The sequence below is a fragment of the Elaeis guineensis genome, chromosome 4 (assembly GCF_000442705.2).
Source record: "Elaeis guineensis isolate ETL-2024a chromosome 4, EG11, whole genome shotgun sequence".
NCBI lineage: Eukaryota > Viridiplantae > Streptophyta > Magnoliopsida > Arecales > Arecaceae > Elaeis > Elaeis guineensis.
Window position 1 is genome coordinate 43,404,746 of NC_025996.2, and position 21,508 is coordinate 43,426,253.

General features: G+C 37.8%; 1 pseudogene; it reads right to left on the reverse strand.

The window, feature by feature from the left end:
* Positions 1-1,964: 1,964 nt before the first annotated feature.
* Positions 1,965-3,931, reverse strand: LOC140857502 (uncharacterized; annotated as a pseudogene).
* Between the last annotated feature and the right edge of the window lie 17,577 nt (positions 3,932-21,508).

The following is a 21,508-nucleotide window of genomic DNA, read 5'->3' on the forward strand; positions in this document are numbered from 1 at the left end:
CTGACAAACATTCTTCACTTCCTTTCCCTTTTTCTTTTCGTAAACGGCAGGACGCATTAATGATTATGGAGATCAAACTTGGTTTTAAGTTATTTCTATTATATAGTCATCATATTCCTTTTTTCAAGGAATATTTTTTATTTCATGAAAACTATATATTGTTGAAAAAGAAACAAAAAGTACTTGGGAGAGATTTGATTTTGAATTAGGAAGGTTACATTAACAACTGACTATATTGTGTATAAATACCCAAGAGATAACTAATATCAAACCCAACACGTACCCACATGAATCTTCACAATTTTGAAGAAAGAATTTAGCCCGCTCTACCGAGCTGCTTCACAAAATAAAAATATTTCAAAATAAATCTAACAAAATAAAGGATAAAACAAGTTTGGAACAAAAGACAGAGCAGGAAGTTCTTAGAACACAATCACTGAAATATTAGATATCACTAAAACATTCGAATTCACGTATCAGCAACAAATAGATAAATGCAATATGGTGGTGGATCTTTGCCCTTAGTATTATTGACAAGAATGCTATTACTCAAGCCTAATACAACCATCTCTTCTGATACAAATAGGTAAATGTTATGGGGTGGTCGATCTTTGCCCTTAGTATTATTGACCAGAATGCTATTACTCCAACTTAATACAACTATATCTTATGGTGATGGATCTTTTGCCCTTAGTAGTATTGATAAAAATGCTCACTCGAGCTTGATACAACTATATCCACCAGGGGGATAAATAAATTGGATTGGATCGGATTATACCTAAATTCAACTCCAATCTGAAATATTTTGGACTTGAAAACTTGATTCTAAAATTGAAACAAATATTTGACTAGTCCAATCCAATCCAATCCAAAAAATTCAGATTGGATTGGACTAAATTTTTAGACTTTTACATACATTAGACTGCAATTTAGATCATAATTCAAAAATAAGTTATATGAATTCGAAACATATACTATTTATATGTACTCTATAATATCACCATACATCTAACAACTAATATTATAATAGCCATAGATAAGCAATAAAAAAATTATAGATTTTAATATCAAGGTCTCAACAAGTCATGCTATAATAGCATCATATCAAAAATATAAGTTTTAGATTTTCAAAAAAAACTACATTGCCAACATATAATAAGTTCCATAACATTAAAAAAAAACTAAACTTGAAACACACGTACATAATCTATATATATATATATATATATATATATATATATATATATATTTATATTGTAAAATTCAAAAATCCAAACTAGAAGAATGGATTGGATTTGATTTGGATCCATAATTTAAACTCTAGACTGAATTTGGATTTTATAATATTAAATCTAAATCTAAAATTCAAAATTTTTAAAAATTGACTCCAAATTCAAAACCAAAATCGAAAAATCTAATCCAATCCTTTAGTTCGATTTGGATCAATTTGAATTTTGAATTTTTTCTAATTCACTTACACCCCTACCACCAAGGAATGACCAGCAATTTCATTTATAAGGTGCGGAAGAAGACAATCCCAACCCTATGCAACAATTGATGATACAAAGTAATGGCATTCAACTCCACGCATCATCGTCATCACACGAGCAAACTATTTTGGATTGTATTAATGTATTTCCATAAAAAACCATGACATACAAATTGCAGTTAACGTTCGCGTTGCATTAACTAGTTTGTGGCAACAAATGAAGCTGAACACGATATATACCAAAATCCAAGACTTCCAAGCACTGCCCTAAAACAAAATCAACTAGGATCAAGCAACCATCAGCCCAATGACCTCTCACTTTCATCCTTGAGAATTTCTTTGTTATGAAATTTTTCATGCAAAGGCTTGCTTTCAATCTACGCAGACAAATGCCGTATCAATCATTGCAAATGGACTCCAAAGAGTTTTTCTAGTCTTTCAAAACGTTGGAAGGATCATGAGCAGCTTATATTAATATAGATCAATCTAATTACTACTATTATTTCTCCTTTGCTTTCTTCCTACAACATAGGACACATTACTGTTCCCTTAGTCATATTTACATGTACACACAAACACAAGCATAGAACATATTTGTCGAACATATAATACATGCACAAGGCCTACTAAATTAACAAAACAAGAATTGTCATTAGGAACCACTCCAATAGTCTACCACACTCCAAATAATGTGACATGCAGCAACTCTACGGAGGTCTTACTTGAGATACTGCTCTTCCTGCTTTTGACCTTTCGGATCCTGACGAGCTTCTCTCTGCTCCTCTTCCCCTGCTAGAGTGCAATACAGACCGATACAAATCAGTAATATAACATAGCCTAACCTAGCTTACCAAGCGTACAAAGCTGACTTACCTTTTGTTTGCGTACTCTCCCTCACCGGCGAAGCACGAGAACTCCCACCACCCCCGACCAAAGACGTAACCGCCCCGCGAATCTTCTCCACCACCCGCACACCCCCGCCCCTCGCGCTGGATCCTGTCACCTGCGGTGCTTCAGCCGCCGCCTCCTTCCTCTTCTGGAACGCCTCCGATATCACCTCGCTCAGTGCCTTGTCCTCCTCACCGGGCCTCAGCTTCTCCACCAGGTACTCTCTCACCGACACCACCTTACCCTTATCCTGCGTCGCCGTCGCATCACCGCCATCCATTCCAGTGGTCCCCCTTGGCTTCTGCTGCACCTTTGCCTTCACGGCCGTCCCGGCCTCCGCCATCTTCTCGTAGACGGTCGACGCGATCTTCTTCCCGTACTCCGTGGACCCCGCCGCCGCCGACACGGCGGCGGACTTGGCGGCGGCCGCGGTGGTGGAGAGCTTCTCGGTGTAGCTAGGCTCCTTGGGTTCTTCGGTGCTTTGGGGCCTGTCTTCTTCTGCGGCTGGCGCCGCCGCTGGGGAGAACTGGTCGTGGGTCCCGGTCGGGGGAGTGGATTCTTTGACCACTTCTTCTTTCCGGACGTGGGGCTGGTCGGAGATGGCCATAGCTTCGAAGGACTGGATCACCGGCGACGTCTCAATCTCTTCGCCACCTATCGAGCACATCATCGCACGACATACAACAAACACCAGCATGAGTTTGTAATGAATCATATAAATGTTCTTTGAGGAAGAAACCATGAAAGATTTCAAGAGCTGTCGCCCCCAACACTTAACCTGTGGTTGGTGGGGGTTGGGTAGCACGGTTCTGGTCACTCTCGCCGAGTGTTTCGGTCTTTGGAGCAGCAGGGTCCTCTTGAAACGTTGGGTTTATGCTTCCCAAATTGGCCTTCAGCGGTGGCTCTTTGCTCTCTTCGCCAGCAATAAACTCTTGAGCCGCCGGAGTGTATACACTGCATACACCATAGAAAAGAGCTCACATGATTCTTAATTACTCGAATTTTCTTTGTATAAGAGTAAGGAAGAGAGACGTACTTGGAACGTCATGGACCTCAGGGTCCTGTGTATTCTCTTCCTCATCCTCTTCGTAACCTTCTTCTTTTTCTTCCTCACTGGTGTCATGATCGTCGTCTTGGTCATGCTCGTCATCATGGCCGTGCTTCTTTATGTTTAAAGTGTCCTTAATCTTCTTCACCTTGTCCTTCACCTTCTTCAACACTGGCTTCTTGTCGTGGTGGTGCTCCTCTCCGCTTCAACTACAGAAGAAAATAAGAGAGTTAGTAACGTTATACAACTAGATACATGATACCATAGATGAGGCTTGAGCTTACCGCGAATGAGACGAGTTCCGGATGGATCCGGTGGTAAGTTTGTTCCTGACGACGAGATACTTCCTCATAATCCATTTCCAGACAACATCAATTCGAGAGACTGGGAAGATCCTGTATAAAAATTAAATCAATAAATACTCGTGCCTGTGCCTGTGCGCGTGAGAGAGAGAGATGTCGGAGAGGAATGGATAACACTAGCGGAGAACAGGGGGAGGAGGGGGGAGGAGTGGGGAGTTACAAGGAGGGAGGTCCGAGGGGATCAACTTTCGGTGATCTCTTGCCACCTTTGGGCACACGTGGAGGCCGAGCTTGCAATGTTTAAAGAGACGTGGCATGTACTGGGGGTTCGTCATGCAGCGAGGCTCAGCCTGGAAGGTTCTTATGCGTTCTTGTAACTGCCCCGATGCTTTTGCTTGCGCTCAAACTTGGAGGGAAAAAAAAAAAAAAAAAAAAAAAAAACTGGACCCGTGTTTTTTTCTTTTTGGTAACAAACTGGACCCATGTTTGACCGTTGCTCATCAGTAAACCGGGGAAAGTGTGATGAGCAAGTCTGCCGACTTCAATATGTCACTTTGATGAATTGATTATTGATTTTTGTAATTCTTTGACAATTGGTCCATTTATTTGATCATTTTGCTTTAGTAAAAATGTAATTGATTGGATTCAAACCTATAAGATTTATTAGGCTTATGGATTTTAGAAATATGCTTCACCATATATTCTCATCTCCGGTTCCCTCCCAACAATACCACATTAATCCCCAAGTACCAGGGAGGACTAATGCTTTGACGGAGCCAATGATATAGATCTCTTGGAGCACTTTTCAGGGGGTGTTCCATCACAAGATTGTCCTGGACACGAATCTATCTCGCTCAATTCTGTGTTAGAAATGGACTATATAAATTTCACAGATAAGATGCTCCTTGAAAGTAGTTCGACAATCTATCAAGTTGCCCCTGATAGAACTCGTTCTTATTCATCAAGCTCTGTCCATTTACAGGAAGTCCAGATTTTTTATTTTCCTTTGAATGATGTATTCCAAATGCTTATCAACTCAGAAATAGCCATTCTACCGGAAGAAAAAAAAAAAATCCCGAGCAGATGTTCAAAGATGAAACGGACATTGCAGAAAGCTTAAATGAATCTGTTGTTAGTTCTGAGTTGGCTCTGGCAGATGATGTGCTCAGATCATTGCCTACACCATTCTTTCTGATGATAAAGCAACAAAATCACTGACCATAATTATTGGAGATATACTAAGAGACCTCAAACCACATTCTCAATCTGCGTGTGATGGAATATACTTACGTGGGCACCTGTTGCTGGAAGGTATGTGCAATCGTGAAATTTGCACTACTTTTGTGGGCATTCTAGAGGAGGTAAGTTGTGAAGGGATACAATGCGATTTGCAAAACGAATCTTAGGTAGCGGTTGCTATTATCATTGATTTCTTGGACGATTTTCAGGAAAGGGTGAATACATTACATTGCAATGAAGTACCAACTGAGCTCCATATATCGTTAGCTAGCAATCTGTATGCTAAATCTGAACTTACTCAGATCACAATCCAGTGATCTCAACTTCTTTTTTTGGATGTGAGAAAAGGGAAACAGAGAGAACTACCATTGGGAGTTCTTCTCTTCCGTAGACTCTCGGTCGGAGTCAGAATCCGACATTAAGGAGGACTCCAACTCTTCCCCCCTTCTCCTCTATTTAAAGGGACAAAGTCCCTTGTGAAAGCCCTACGGACCGACCGCCGAATCTCGTCGGAAAAAGCCTTCATCTTCTTCCGAAGGCCCTCTTCGTGTGAACCTTAAATCCTCACCGGAGACAAGGTATAGGTCTTCTCCCATCTCTAGCGAGCCACCGCCGGCTGGATTCCGTCCAGAACCGCCAGAAAATTTGTTTGGAAACCCTCCCCTATTTCGCTTTGTTTTTCCGCCCATTTTTTTGGATTTTTCGGCACCGGTTGCCATTGTCGACTACCTGTGTCGGGTCCACCGGCTGCGCCATCGCATCCCCAGCCATCGCCAGCCAGAGCCAAGCTGGCGGTGACCTACTGTTTCAGGATTTAGAGGGGAGAAACAATTTCTCTCTTTTTTTGTGTTTCGTCCTTGATTTTCCATCGCTGTTGGCCACCGCCGACCTGTGGTCCCTGCCTGCGCCACCGTGGATCCAGCCATCGCCGGCCACAGCCACCGCCGGTGGGAGGTTAGGCATTTCGAGATAGGAAAAACAAAGGGATGGGAAGTCCCCGTTTCACGACGAGGAAAAAAGAAAAAGAAAAGAAAAGAAGAAAAGGAAAAACAAAAAAAAAAAAAAAAAAAAAAAAAAAAAAAAAAAAAGAAAAAAAAATTTCTTCCTCTTCCCTCTCTTCCTTCTTTCTCCGTGAGCTTTCATTTTTCCTCTCTATTTTTTTCTCTATAGATTTTTGCTCTCTAAAATTCTCTCTCTATGAAGTTTTTTTCTTCGTCAGATTAATCGAAATTTTTTTTTTTATGATTTTGATTGAGCTTAGTAAAAGATCCTGATCTCGATCGTTGGATAGCAAGCGATATCCATCTTGACTAGATCGATTTAGACTGTTGGATGTAGCTATTCATCAATTAATTTTTCTTGATTATTCGTATCCTTTCTGATTATTAGATCTAATTATATATATGAGTATAATTATCTCAATAAAAAGATGTCCAGTAATAGAATATGATAATATAATCTATAAATTAAAAATTTTAAAAAAAAATTATTAGAATTATATAAAATTATTGGAGTACGTGTGAGGTAAGTAATGTTGTATTTTTTTCTAAATTTATTAGTAAATTAAAAATATTTTTTATCTTAAATTATTCATGATTTATGTAATCGATGCATTGTGTTTTGAATTACTGAATATGCTTTTTTTTCATATGTCAAATAATTTATGATTGATTATATTGATTTTACTATGGATTATATCGATTAATTTTGATGTTGCTTGGTTTATAATTTTTCAAATTGAAATATAAAAAAGTACTTTGATTTGAGATAGATTTTAACTCACCATCTGATTATATATCGAACCCCATCAGTGTCGGTTAAATGCTAGTATTTCAATATCTTACTGGTGGGGGTTAAACATTGGTATTTTAATATTCGATCAGTAGGGGTTAAATGTTGGTATTTTAATATCCTGTCAGTGAAGGTTGTGCATTGGTATTTTGATAACCTATCAATAAGATTTGTGTACTGATATTTTAATATCCTGTCAATTGAGATTATATATTGGTACTTTGATATCCCGCCATTAGAAGTTGTGTGCTACTACTTTGATACCTTGTCAGTGGAGGTTGTGCGCTGTTACTTCGATATCCTTCTAGTGAAGATTATGCACTGATATTTCGATATCCTGTCAATAGAGATTGTATGCTGGTATTTTATTATCCTGTAATTAGGGATTATATGGTGGCAATTTAATTTAGTTCATGACTATCGAGATGAATGTGATATTTTAAAAAAAAATGATTTATAAATTTTAAAATAAATTTTAAAAAGAATGAATTTGCATGCATTCTATTTGATTAATATTGTATATTTTGAATTGATATATCTCACATGGTTATTTTCATTATATTGTTATCGCTGAATTTATCTAATTAGAATATACATTGCTTATTGGGTTGTTTACCTCATTACTCTATATTATACTATTTTTACAGATTCAGAGGACTAGCTTTATTCGGAGTTTTGATATGGGAGAGCAAATTAAAAATAAAATTTGATATCTTTATTTAGATTAGGATTTATTGATATTAATGAAAGATTATAAAATTTTATTTTATAAGATATTTATTTAGTTATTTGAGTTAAGATTGAACATTAATTATTTGAATTTTATTCTGCTGTTATTTTATAATTTTATAATAAGATGCTTTGCATGCTTGTGGGGAGAGTTCTTCATGAGTATGTAGTGGTTGCCGTGATCTCTGATCCGTGATCTCAGATCAGGGGTATAATAATTTATATGGTATTAGAGCATAAGTGGATAAATTATGACACACAAAATCAAACATGAGTATAGATAGATAGATATTAAGGACATTGGTATGAAACTTATATTGATTAATTATGACAGAATTTAAAAATTTAAATTTGACACAAGTGCATTGATGGATTTGAATCAGAATGTACAACGGAAGCATGGTAGTCTAAATTTTTTCAGACTGATCAAAATAGTAATTTAATTTGAAAATTATTATAATGAAAAAAAAATAATTCTGAAATTAAAGGATGACTATGATTTAAGGTAAAATTAATCCTGAATTTTTGAGGATTTGAGCAAAAAAAAAATTTCAAGGATGAAATATTTTTTAGGAAAGGAGAATGAAATACCCTGCACCAATCTTGAAATAGCATAAAAAATAAAAAAAAGAAGTGAAATAGAGGAACTCCCATTGGGAGTTCTTCTCTTCTATAGACTCCAGATCGGAGTTGGAATTAGACATTAGGAGGATTCCAACTCTTCCTCTATTTAAAGAGACAAAGTTCTTTATGAAAGCCCCACCGACCTACCGCCGAATCTCGTCGAAAAAGCTTTCATCTTCTTTTGAATGCTTGCTTCGTGTCAACCTTAAATCCTCATCAGAGATAAGGTATAGACTCCTATTTCTTGTTTATTTTTCTTCTCTCATCTCTAGCAAGCCACCACTGACTGAATTCCATAGGAACCATAGAAAATTTGTTTAGAAATCCTCTCCTGTTGCATTTTTTCTTTTCATCTATTTTTTTTGGATTTTTTGGCACTATTGCCATTGGCGACTGTCAGTGTAGGATCCACTAGCTGTATCATCGTAGCTCCAGCCACCACCGGCTAGAGTCAAGTCGGCAGTCACCCACCATTTCAAGCTTTAGAGAGAAGAAAAAATTCTCTTTTTTTTTGTTTCGTCCTTGATTTTCCATTGCCGTTGGCACCGCCAATCTATGGTCCCCACTTGTGTCACTATGGATCCAGCCATCGCTGGCCACAACCACTGTCGGCGGGAGGTCAAGCATTTTGAGAAAGGGAAAAACAAGGGGATGGAAAGTCTCCTGTTTCACCATGAAAAAAAGAAAAAAAAAAGAAAAGAAAAAAAAGAAGGGAGAGAGAAAGAGTTTCTCTCTCTTTCCTCTTTTCTCTCTCCCTTCACTCTTCATGGACTTCTACTTTTTTTCTCTACGAAGTTTTCTCTCCCTAAGATTGATCAAGTAGAGGGCTTTCTTTTGATGATTTTTATCGAGCTTAGTGAAGGGTCCTAATCTGCAATCGTTAGATAGCGTGCCGACACATACTTTGACTAGATCGATTTGGACTGTTGGATGTGACGACTATCTATCAATTATATCTTTCTCGATTATTCATATTCTTTCTGATTATTGGATCTAATTATGTATAGAGGTGTAGTTATTTTGATAAAAAAATATTTAGCAGTGGAATACTGCAATATAATCTATAATTTGAAGATTTTGAAAAAAAAATTATAAAATTATATGATATTATTAGAATACATGTGAGGTAAGTAATGTTGCACTTTTTCTAGATTTATAAGCAAATTATAAAATATTTTTTGTATTGAATTATTTATGATTTATGAAATTGATGCATTGTATTTTGGATTGCCAAATATGCCTTTTTTTCGAAATATCAAATGATTTATGATCGATTGTATTGATTTTACTATAGATTATATCAGTTGATTTCAATATTGCCTGATTTATGACTTTTCAAATTAGAATATGAAAAAATATTTTGATTTGAGATGGATTTTAACTTGCAATCTGGCTATGTATCGAACCCCACTAGCAGAGGTTAAACGTTGGTATTTCGATATCCTATCAGTGGGGATTATGTGTTGGTACTTTGATACCCTACTAGCGGGGGTTATATGTCGGTACTTTGATACTCTACTAGTAGAGATTGTGCATTATTATTTGGATACCCTATCAGTGAGGGTTATGCACTCATACTTTGATAACCCATTAGTGGAGATTGTATCACTACAAGAAATTTGATTTTTTGCGACAAAATTTTTTCGTCGCTAAAAATCATATTTTCGTCGCTAAACGTATTTGCGACGAAATATATCGTCGCTAAAAATTTGTAGAGAAAGCCTCGTAGCAAAAGACCTTAGCGACGAAAATATTTTATTTCGTCGCAAAAAATAGTAAACCCAGACGACGAAGTTATGTGCTGTATTAGCGACGAAAATATTTTGTCGCAAGAGCTTAAATTTTCATCGCTAAAATTACAACGAAAAAAAATTTCGTCGCTAAATATTTTGATTAAAAAAAAAATTCTTATTTTTTGCGATGAAAATGAAATTCGTCGTAAAACTTAGCGACGGATTTCGTCGCAAAAAAATTTCATCGCAATAATTACGACAAAAAAAATGTCCGTTGCTATAATTGCGACGAAAAAAAATTCGTCGCTATAATAGCAGCGAAATAAAAATTTCGTCGCTAGAAGGGCGACGAAATAAAAAAATTCATCGCCATAATTATGACGAAATAAAAAATGCGTCACCATAATTGCGATGAAATAAAAATTTCATCGCAAAAAGGTAAAATTTTTAGCGACGAAACTATTTTTTCGTCGCAAAAATAGCAACGAAATAATTTCGTCGCAATAATTACGACGAAAAAAATGTTCGTTGCTATAATTGCGACGAAAAAAAAATTTTGTCGCTATAATGGCGACGAAATAATAATTTCGTCACTAGAAGGGCGACGAAATAAAAATATTCGCCGCCATAATTGCGACGAAATAAAAATTTTGTCGCAAAAAGTTATAATTTTTAGCGACGAAATTATTTTTTCGTCGCAAAAATAGCAACGAAATAAAAAATTTCATTGCAATGAATAATAAAAGTTTTACTTTTTTGGGTTCACAAATTTTTTTGCGACGAAATTAATATTTCGTCGCTAAAATAAATTTTGGATAAAAAATAAAATTTTTATTTATTTTCCAAAAAAACCTGCTCAAATACAAATTATCTGATCAAACATATTTTAAATAAACAGTATGTTAACACAATAAAAATATTCTAAGTCAAAAGACCAATTTCAAGTATCAAAAAGTTTCATAACCATCTTTGTCATATACAAAAATATAAGTCCATACACCATTTTAAATTTAAAATAAGTACAAACTAAGTATGATCTGACTCGTTGGCCTCGTTCCCTTCTCCAGGCGTCGATCCCTGACCCGATATGTGTCGCGATGGTGGTGCAGAGGCGGCATCATGTGACTGTAGAGGTGCTAACTCAGAAGCATCAATACCGAGCCGTCCTGCCACCGCAGCTACGATCCTCTCGAGCGTCTGACTACGATTCATCCAGTAACTAATCTGATCTTGCATCATGCTCATGGATGTCCTAACTGCCTCTGGCACCGATGCATCATCAGACCGGCCGGATGACGAACTGTGTGATTTTTTGGACCGCATGCTATGACCAGATCCTAGCTGCCGCCCGAGGACGGTATCCAAAATCGTATCATCTGTCATCAAACAAACCTGCTGCGATCCAGTATCACCGTCAGATCCCACCTCCCTCGTCGTCTGCTCTCTCAATTCTAACATTTTTTCCTTCACAATAAACCAAATAAAATCATAAATTTTTTTCAAACTCTTTAAAAGTATTCAAAATGTAGAGTAATGATACTTACATGACGCTACCTCGCCTCCTCGGTCACGAACTCGCCGCTCTTGTTTTGATAGAATTTAGCATAGGCATCGACTCCAGATAGTCCCTGTTCAAACAAAAAAAAAGAAAAAAAAGATATCAAAATAATATAAATATTTAATAAAAAGTTACAAAGTATGATTGCAAATGTAGTTACGTACCATCCTCTTCATTCCCTGTGCAAAAGAGGCACTTCCTTGCGTGTGAATAGAATCAATCTTGCTCCTATTCACCTTATTCGCCTCCGATCGTCGCTACAAAATACATACAATTATAACCAATAAAGGACATAACATAATTAAAAAAACTTGGAACACTAGACATACCTGAAATGCCTCACTTCCAAAATGCTCACATAACCACCGCCAATCGTCACTAGACCCAGCCCAATTTCTGTATGGCTGGGTCACAGGATCAATCCCCTTCGCCTGCAGCTCATTGTAGTATTTATGAAGCCTACATCGCCGATCTCTGTATCTATTTGCAGCCATTTTGAGAATACATGCCGTCACTTCTTCGTCAGTGCAATCCTCGAAGTCAATATTATCCTACATAGTAATCATACCAAAAAGCAAATACATGAAATTATTCATATAATAAAAAATTTATTTATATAACCAAAAATAATATGGATCATGTAATGATATGCAAGACATCCAAATTTAATTCTTACCTTGATGTAAGAGACTAGAGCATCACGGTATCGAGGAGCTACATGCTTGAAACTTTCAGCAGCCCACGGAAAATGATTCCACATATACAAACTGATCTCATTTACGACGATACTAGCCTCTGTGCCAATCGGATGATCTCGAAATATATGTACCTTCGGTTTTTCATTGTGTGTATGCACATATTTTTTCAAAACAAGACCCCTACTAGGACCACGCACTGCACGTCGATGCTGTGTTCCTACATGTAAAAATTGGTGAAATGAACATATATCATGTATCACTAAATGCATATAACAAAAAAATATATATGGTTTATAAATTGATAGAGATGTACCTGTAAGGGGATGATGCTGCGGTACCATGGCCTCCAGCTGGGCAAGCTCTGGCTGAGCATTAGTCTGCTCTGTGGACTCGGGCAACTGAGTCTCATCTAAATCCTCTGACTCATCATGCAAAATGCTAAAGTGAGGATGTGTATCATCAAGCGGAGCTTGCTGCCTACCCCGTGAATGTCTACGTCCAGGACCAGTCATGATGCTGCAATGATTAAAATAATTTAAATCAGTAAGTAATCAAAAAAACTCAAGTATTACATGATATAATAAAAAAAAATAAATTGAATTACTTATTCATATTAATTATTGTTCTCAGATTCTGAACTCGTGTCCATATAGTCATCTTCGACGGGAGTCATAGAAGACTTCGACCCTGAAGTGCTATCATCATCGTCGTTAATGAAGTCATTATTGGATCGTGCTCGTGTCCGTGCCCTTATCGACGATCCAACAACAGAAACATCCTCAGGTTCATGGTCGTCTCTTTGTAATTGTCCTATGTCAATCGTATCATCTGGCACTAATATGTTATCTGGTGCTTGCATTTGATATGCTTCGTTTTTAATAATTGTACAGACTTCATTCTCAAGATGTTCATCGTTCGGGCATGTGAAAAGTGCAGGATCAAACAAATGCCTATGCTGAACCCTTATTGCAACTCGCCAAGGCTCTTTCATTTTGTTATCATCAATATACCACACTAGTCTTGCTTGCTTTGCAAAAATATAAGGATCACTTTCATACCATACATGACCAGTGTGAACACTGACGAGTTGAGGATCTATAACAATTGGCCTGTGTCGTCCTAAGTCATACCATCGACACTTGAATAACACAATCCGTCGAAGACCACTATATCTCAACTCTATAACCTCATGCAGAACACCAAAAAAATCTATTATTTCATCCTTGTGCTCGCCCTCCACACTTATTCCATAATTCTGTGTGGTTCGATCACGATCGCGATCTTCCGTTAAGAATCGCACACCATTGACTATGCATGCTGAATATACTGATACACGTCTGTCAGGTTTTCGTGCAAGTGCAGCTAAGTCATTACTGATACAGTTAGGATTGTCTATACGTAGCTGAGCTATCTACAATTAAAAGAACAATAAGCAGGTTAAATTTGACAAAATAAATACTATATAAACAAACTTTTAATCATGGATGAACATGAACATAACTTATCCGTTCGTCAAACCATGATGCAAATTGATTCCTATGTCGTGCCGCTGCTAATGTAGGATTACTTCTTCTGAGCTCACTTTCGTGTTCTCTGAAGTGATACAGTAATACCATGTATATTTTAATTTAGAGTCCACGTACATTCGTTGATATATCAACAAATAAAAATTAAATGTATATACTCACATCATGTAGGTTTCTACCTCCTCGCAATTGTTTAGCACATACCAATGCATGTCATCCATTTCTTGTGGTGTCAACATTCGAAAATCTTTTTTACCATATGGTTGGGCAACATTGGAGAACACAGACAATCTATCAGTCAGAATCTCGTCAACATCAATATTCCGTTGTGGCCTTGTAAATTTGGTCTCCACTCGTCGAAGGTACATAGAGCAGAACGTCAGACATTCATTCATAACATGTGCCTCTGCTATTGAACCTTCAGGCCGTGCTTTGTTAGTGACGGCACTCTTGTATTCACGCATCTCCCTATTCAATAAATTATCAATTGATATCACATATAATAAGAATATAATAATGAATAATAAATATTACAATATCATGCAATTACCTTTCAATTGGGTACATCCATCTTGTATGTACCGGCCCACCCAATCTAGCCTCATGTGGAAGATGAACAGAAAGATGCACCATGATATCAAAGAAGGCGGGAGGGAATATCATCTCGAGCTTACAGAGAGTAATGATAATCTTCTTCTCCAATATGTCGATCTGACTTCGTCTCAATGTCTTCGCACATAAGTCTCGAAAATAAGTTTCCAGATCAAGTAACGCATCACACACATTATCCGGCAATAATCCGTGCAAACCAACTGGGAGCACATGCTGTAGAAGTATATGACAATTATGACTTTTCATCCCGACGATCTTCCCATCTTTCGACTTGATGCACCGTTTCAAGTTTGAGGCGTATCCATCAGGAAACCTCACTGATCTCAAATATGAAAGAAATTGATTTCTCTCTCTTCGATTCAGTGTATAACATGCCAATGGCTTCACCAACCTATCCCCTCGTCAAATCAAATGTAATTCCTTTCTAATCCGCATATCCTCTAAGTCAAGACGAGCCTTCACGGTATCCTTCGTTCTTCCTTCGATATTGAGAATGGTATAAAATACATTATCAAATATATTCTTTTCAATATGCATGACGTCAAGATTATGTCGAAGAAGAAGCGTTTTCCAATATGGAAGATCAAACAACTTGCTCTTTTTTCTTCAATTTCCGATACTTGTTCGCACCCCTACTTGGCTGGCCAGACCCTTACCAAATATGACATCCTGTGGATTTGGTATCTGATTTAAAATATTGTCCGTAGACCAGAATCTTGGCTGCGCACGTCGTTCATGCTTGCCATTGAACTTAAGACTTCTCCTCCATCTATGATCATCTGGCAAGAAACGTCGATGGCCGGTAAAACAAATCTTTCCACGAATACGGTCCGATGTAATATCATCGTTACAAGTTGGGCATGCTTTATACCCTTTTGTACACCATCCAGAAATATCACCATATGCAGGAAAATCGTTAACTGTCCAAAGCAATGCTGCATGCATACGAAAGATGCCTCCTACAACATGATCATATGTTTCGCATCCTTCTTCCCACAAATATTGTAACTCTTCGATCAATGGCTCTAAAAATATGTCTATGTCTCTTCCAGGGGCACGGGGACCCAGGATCAACAAGGCCAATAGATTAAAAGGTGATTTCATGCACTTCCATGGTGGTAAATTATAAGGAAATACCATAACAGGCCACATACTATAAGCAGTACTAAGATTACCATATGGATTAAATCCGTCTGTTGCCAACCCTAGCCTGACATTTCGTGAATCAGCTGCAAACCATAGATGTTCACGATCAAAATATTTCCATGCATCTCCATCTGATGGATGTCTCATGACATCATCGTCCATATTATTTACCTCCTTATGCTACCGCATGTCACAAGCAGTATGCCTCGACATGAACAATCGACGCAATCGTGGTGTAATCGAAAAGTACCACAGAATCTTGCATGGTATTTTCTTTTTCTTCTTATCCTTACCATGACTTTCTTTCCATCTGCTTGAATGACAAATTGGACATGCTTGTAGATCTTGTTTAACCTTCCGAAATAGAACACAATCATTCGGCCATGCATGTATCTTTTCACAGCGTAGGCCCAAGTCATCGACTCCCAAACCGAGTCCTTTCAATAATTTTTTGGCTTCATAATGACTTGACGGAAGTAACTCTCCCTCTGGCAGTAAGTCCTTCAAAAATTTGAGCAACCAATTAAACGAGTTGTTTGACCACTTACCAAGTGTCTTCATGTGTAATAACTTTATTACGACGGACAACAGAGAGTACTTCTTACAACCAAGATAAACATCACTTTGTGCATCTCTTAATAGACGCTCGAATCTATCATTTATAGATATATTACTGTCCTCTTTAGCTTCTTGTCTCGGAATGGAATGCTGATGTTCTGCTCTCGCTTCTACATTTACTTCAAATAATTCCGGATGAAGATCCTTTAAAATTTCTCTATCTTCTTCACCAAGTGTTTGTCTTTCACGACTGCATGATCCACCGACTGACGACGGATTTATGGGACTCCTGGACAACATGTTCGAGCTAGTCGGCAAATCTTCACTATGACAAGTCCATCTCTTGTAAGTCACATCTATACCGTGTTCGTATAAATGATTCTGAATGTCTGATAAGGTACACCAAAATAAATTCCTACATCGACGACATGGACAACGAGCTTTCCCATCTTCTCTAGTATGATTGGACGCCACATTCATAAAAGTCGTCACACCCGTAATATACTCGGGACAGAACTTATCACGCAAAGACATCCAACTACGATTCATACCCACATATTTATGATGCAAACTATACAATCAATTTTATGTAATAATAGTTGACTAACGCCTTATATCTCCTACCTATAGGGTGATGGTCCTATTCCATTCAGGAACGTAAGAATTTAATATTGCAATACATGTCTTGTATACCAAAAAAATTTTGGCAGCATTTCGATGCAGTTCTCCAGATACACAAGCATTAAAATTGTGCTATGTATCCAGAGAACATGATCGAAAATACCGATAAAACTCTGCAATATAGAAGCACATGTGTTGCAATATTAAATTCATTCACGTGCCCAAACTGTCCACGAGAACAATTCAAGAATAGTGTGTAAAGCACCAATATTTTTTTCATAAAAAAAATATTAGTTTATGCACACTATCCTCGAACGAAAATTCTAAGGCTTATAAATTTGTTATGCTACAATTAATATATTATTATTAAAAAAAATTATTTTTAAAATATTTTTAAATCATGATTAAAATTAATTATATCAAACAAATAATTATATCTAACATTATATCTAATTACTAAAATAATAAATAATTATTTTTAATGACTAAAATTTATTAAAAAAATTAAAAAAATATATAAATTAAAAAAATGGTTTCACCTTCAACTCTTCCATGAGTAGTGATGGTGACAGTGACGGCAACCGGCGGTGGCGGCCCGACGGTGGCTGCCCGACGGCGACGCGGCGGCAGCGGCGGCCCTACGAAAACAAACAAACCAGACTAAGAAAGAAAATGAGGGAGAGAGACAAGGGATGGATGGGTCGACCAGCGGCGACTGCCTTGCAGACGCTGCGGCGGCGGGGGACGGGAGGCCGAAGCGGTAGGCGGCGGCAGGGGACGGGAGGCCGAAGCGGCAGGCGACGGCGGGGGACGGGAGAGGGTAGGAGGCGCTCGAGGACCTTGAGCTTAGGGAGGAGATTGGAGGGGACGTTGGTGGCGAGGACAGTAGGGCGGCGGCGGACGAAGGCGTGGAGCTGGCGGGGGGAGAGGCCGGCGTGGCGGCGGAGGAAGGCGAGGACGGCGTCAGGCTTGTCGGGGGTGGTGATGTGGAGGAGGGATTTGGAGGCGACGAGGGCCTTATCCTTGGAGTAGCCCAGACGGGGAGGAGGTAGTCATTTCGGCGGCGGCCGGCGAGGAAGAATAGGAGGAAAGTATGGAAGGAGGAGGAAAGGGAGGGAGGAGAGGTGGCCGCCACCTTCGTTTTATGGATTGGAGGGTTAGGGTTTCGAGGGATTGGAGGGAACCGGAGGGAAGGAAGCAGAGAAGAGGGAGGATTCGATGCGCGGAGGAGAGGGTGGCGAGGCGGGAGGGAGATGGCCGGCGCGCTGGGAGGTGGGCTCGATCAGCGACGGGGGGCGGGCTCGAGCGGCGACGGTGGCGGGGAGGGAGGGCTCGACGGCGGTGGGGAGGGAGAGAGAGAGAGAGGATGGTGGCGGGGAGGGAGAGGACTTACCGGGAAGGACGACCGGCGACCGGGGAACGAGGACTGTCGTCCAAGATCGGGGAGAGAGAAAATTTGGTTGACCGCGGCGGAGATCGGGGAGGGAGAAATCAACAGGGTTTTTTTCAATTAGGGCAGAATATCAAAGGTTTTATTTTTAATTAAAAAATATTTAGCGACGAAATAAATTCATTGCTAAAAATAAATATTCTGTCGCAAAAAATATATTTTTTGCAACAAAAATATTTTCGTCGCAAATGATTAATTTTTGGCAACGAAAATTTAATTTTGTCGCAAATGATCGGGAAATCAAGTTTCTCGCAACGAAACAAATATTTCGTCGCATAAAATCCAATTTTTGGCGACGTAATTATTTTCGTCGCAAAAAAAAAATTAGCAACGAAAAATTTTTCCGTCGCCAAAAAAAATAATTTTTTGCGATGAAAAAACTTTCGTCACTAAAAATCAATTCTAGCAACGAAATTTAAATTTTCGTCGCAAAATATTCAAAAATTTTTTAATAAAATAAAATTTAACGACGCAATAGTTTCGTCGCTAAATATAAATAAAATTGGTCGCAAAAGTCTTTCTTTTTAGCAACGAAATATCAATTTCGTCGTAAAAAATATAATTTTTTGGCGACAAAATTATTTTTTGTCGCAAAAAATAAATTTTTAACTACGAAAAAAAAATATTTCATCATCAAAAAAATTATTTTTTGCAACGAAAAAAAATTTCGTCGCTTAAAATGAACTTCTAGCAACAAAAATAAAAATTTCGTTGCAAAATATATAACTTTTTGCAATGTAATTTTTTTCGTCGCAAATACCTAATTTTTGGGGATGAAATTTAAATTTCGTTGCAAAAGCCTACTTTTTTGCGACGAAAAATATTTCTTCGCTAAAATTTCATCGCAAAAAATCAAATTTCTTGTAGTGTATATGCTGGTACTTTGATACTCTACCAATGGGGGCAATGGGGGTTGTATTGGAGGTTATATAGTGACAATTTGACTTAGTTCATTATTGTCGAGATGAACATGATGTTTTGAAAGAAATTTATTTATGAATTTAAAAATAAATTTTGAAAAGAATGAATTTGTATGAATTCTATTTGGCTAATGTCGTATATTTTGAATTGATGCATCTTGTATGCTTATTTTTAATGCATTATTATTGCTAAATTTATCTAGCAAGAGGGTATATGGATCCCTGACTCGCGATTTTGGATTGAGGACGTGACACAAAGTCACCCAACCTGTTGTTTCTTTTCTTTTCTTTTCTTTTTTTGGGTAACAACCCAAAGTTTTGTTTCTTTGAAAGATCAATCTGTTCCATATGTTACCCCTAAAGAAAAGTTTGGGAAATGGGATATTGAAATCCATCAGATTACCTTTCAGATCATATTTTAGGCCTTATTGATTATATTCACAATAGTTATTTAGCCATCGTGGATGAAAATGCTTATTTAAGAGAGAGAGATCATTCAAAATGCCTCGTTGTTTTGAAGTCTTAAGCCTTCCAAACCAAAAGCTGGAAAAATTTGCAAGCCAGTTCAGTTTAGGCAGTAAGGATGAAGATGCCGTGGCACTTGTTGGAATTTGTGCTCTTAAGCAGTTGGCATATTACGTGTGCATCTTTGGTGTCCATATTGCTCATCTATATCTATGCAATTTGACAAGAAGCATTGGACCATATGGCAGAAAAATTAAAGACGCCTCAAGTCCTTAATTGAAGATGTGCACTGGAAAGCCGAGAAACAGTTAATTGAATCCCATCCATCACTGTTCTCACATTGAGGTTCTGAGGTCAAATATTCAAAATGACGGAAAAGATACTGATTGTAGCTGAGAGGGTTTTTTGGTTGCCATTGACTCAGAAATTGACTTCGATGGGGAAAAATCTTATGTAAGGCATGTCAATTCACCTGCAAAACAATTTGGTTCACTGAACAATATTGAGTATACAAATTCTGTATTGGAAGGTCTGCTGCATTCAGAATGCCTATTGACATGCCATGAGTAAGTCCTAAAGGCTAGAAATAGAGGAAACTCTCATGTTGCAATTGCCGCTGATCCAATATCAAACCTAAACTATATTCTTGTTATCATGAACCTTTAAAAAAAATCTATCACGTCAAGTGTTTGAGTATCTTTTTTCTCCAGAATTTATCATGGTCTTTTTTACTTTCATAATTTTCTGAATGAAGATTTGTGCAAATATTTGTAAACCTATTTCTTTCACCTTAACAAATGTATCAGCAACATTTCCATAATACTCTCATAAGTCATGTAGAATTAAGTTTGTCCTTGAGTGACTTGATTTGACTATGTTGAGAGCTATCTTTGCTTTTGCGGATTCAGGTGCTGCACAAAAGGACACTGGCTGTTCTAGTTTAAGCTTGCTTTTTCTTAATATAAGTTATACTGATCTTCATTTCCTATAACTCTGTTCCAGCATTCAAACATTGGCTTTAGGACTACAGTGGCAAACATCAAATTGAAGCTCCGATTGCATTGCATTCAGGCTCAATGATACAATATCAAGTCTTACACGTAATTTCAGGAATATATTTGGAAAAATATAACATCAAATTATTTAAATGATTGTTTTTGTCCTTAACTATTGAAGTACTTGAGAAGGATAAAGCAAAAGCCCAGTGCTTTGATTAAAAGGATATCACCCGCCTGTTTCATTAGCTCATAGATTCAAATTCATGGGTCTCACAGCCTTGTTCTTCATTTATAAGCATCTGTTTATCATCCTTGAACGCAGTGGGATGAGGAAGTGGGAAGAGGGGTTGTTGATGCAGCCAAAAATATGGTAACAACTGGCTCCCAGAGGAAAGGAAGGAGGGAGGGAGTGAAGAATTGGGTCCCTTAATTTTCCTGCACCATTCTGGGGAACCAATGATTCATAATGGAAGTTTTCTGATGCATGAAGTCAATTTTCAGCCCAATTGAGATTTTTGAGATGTGGCAGCAATTTGGGTCACTCCTCTTTGAACCTGGACAATTCCAATGTTGGTCCAGTGGTGGCCCACTCATATGGGATGCTCTTGAGTCCTGAGATGGGGCCCTCAGGGTGATGCACCTCGGGCTTGCTCTAGAGTGTAGTTGCTAAATATCGTTTATTCCATGTAACTCAAGCTGACATTGTATTATGACATTGTACGGCAAAATAATGGTCCATAGCTCTCGTTAAGGAGCCAAGGTTTTACCAGAAGTTCATACACATAGAGCAGGATATACGTGATTACCTCAATAGAAATATATGGAGATATAGAGAGTAGATTTCACATAGGATGTGATGGGCCCAAGTCATTTAGCCAGCTAAATACCGAAGTCTGTCTTCAAAAGATGGGGCTCAGGTATATGATAGATTAGCTTTAGTGCAAGTGAGAGTTTGTTAAATGTGTATCCTAGAAGCTAATTTTGGCTCACATATATCTTTCTCTAAGGCATATTTTGTACTTGACGGACAATCTTTATAACCAATCATGTCATATATATTCATGATTTATCCTATAAATTAACCACTAGCGATCGGATGCTCCTGAGTCCTGA